At 30.0% G+C, this 1,589-nt stretch overlaps 1 non-coding gene across 1 annotated transcript; it reads right to left on the reverse strand.

Moving 5' to 3' along the window:
• Positions 1-938: 938 nt before the first annotated feature.
• On the reverse strand, positions 939-1,012 carry TRNAV-CAC (transfer RNA valine (anticodon CAC)). Its single transcript has one exon. It is a non-coding gene; the product is annotated as a tRNA-Val (tRNA).
• Positions 1,013-1,589: the final 577 nt, after the last annotated feature.

A 1,589-nucleotide genomic window follows, 5' to 3' on the forward strand; every position in this document is an offset into this window, starting at 1 on the left:
ATAAACAAAGAGGCAGAAACGCAGTGTTTCATCCCATCAACATCTAATACTTTTGATGTCCTTGAATCATGTGATATGGGAGAGTTGGGAAATGGAGAATTAAATCAAGAGTTGTTATGTCAAACAAAGAGCCTACAAAGTAGAGGGGGTCCATCTCCAAGTGATCCCATTAATGAGGAGACTACAAAGGAGGATAACAGAAGAAAACTCAAAGCGAAACTTCATTACTTGAAGAGTGCTAGAGGGAAATTTTGAATCCTTTGTTGTGTTTGGTGTTTTTGTCATCTATAGGTTTAGTTTGTTTCTTTTGAGTGAGTAGTTTATTTCTATGTTTATGTTTGTTCTCCCTACAAAGGATGTGTATTGAACTCCATTGTATATCTATCTTTTTTGGTTATAATATGACTTACTTATCAAAAAAAAAAAAAAAAAGATCAAGAATTCCTAAAGAACTTTTTCCTCTAGATTTTCTTGGAACTATTTTCTGTATTTTAGTAGTTTTATAATAAATATATGTATATATATATATTACAATAGTGGATAGATCATAGATGTATCCAGAAAAATGGGAAACTAAGTTTGGGGACTTCAAAAAAAGTCAAAAAGACAAAAAATTACTCAAAAAGTTAAAAAGTTAACACTATTCACCAAAAGTCAACAATTACGGCTGCACAACTCCCAATTCAAATTTTTCCCTACAAATCAATTTTTACAATTTTTTATTACACATTTTTCAATAAAAAGTCAAAAAGTTAACCCAAATATCCATATTTTCAACCTCAATTTTTTAATCCAAAAAGACAAAAAGTGCACTTTTTTAGTCTTCCCAAACTTGGCCTAAACACTTAACAAGATGGAAGGTAAACGGATTTCTTCTTACAAATTGTGGATTGCATGATAAAAATTGAAGAAATAAGTAAACTACAAAAAATTAAGTATGTCTGAGCCCGGGTTCGAACCGGGGACCTCTAGTGTGTGAGACTAGCGTGATAACCGACTACACCACCCAGACTTTCTGTTAGTGTCTTCCTAAAAGTATTAACTTAACAGTTTTTTCACTTTCCAGTGCTTTTCCACTGCTTTTCTTTCTTAAAAAAATTAATAAATAAGGGTTGACGAGCAAGTCAACATATTTGATGTCCTCTCTCAATAATTTCTATTTTTCCTTAAGCTGACCATTATTCCATGAGTCCTTGGGGTAAAGCAGACCATCATAGATCTTGGACCGAATCCAAGTAATCGGTTTTCTATTTTCTTGTACTGATCAAATCAAAGTAAATTTACAAACCCGACCAAACCGTTTCATGCCGTTTCGGTGCCGTGTTACGGTTTTGGACCTAACAATATCAAAAAATATATATATATATATATATTAACTAATAAAATAATTATAATAACAAAAATAAATTTTAACTAACAAAAAAAAATACATTGTCAAAGGTTTTTTTTATAATAATAATAATAACAAGAACAAATTTTAACAAATAAAAATTAAATTATCTATCTAAACATAATAACTAACAGAACAAATCCTAATCCTCCTTCTAACAAAAAATATATATATATATATATATATATATTACCACCAC

This window comes from Camellia sinensis, chromosome 3, assembly GCF_055761805.1.
Source record: "Camellia sinensis isolate YWXY chromosome 3, ASM5576180v1, whole genome shotgun sequence".
In the NCBI taxonomy this organism is placed as follows: domain Eukaryota; kingdom Viridiplantae; phylum Streptophyta; class Magnoliopsida; order Ericales; family Theaceae; genus Camellia; species Camellia sinensis.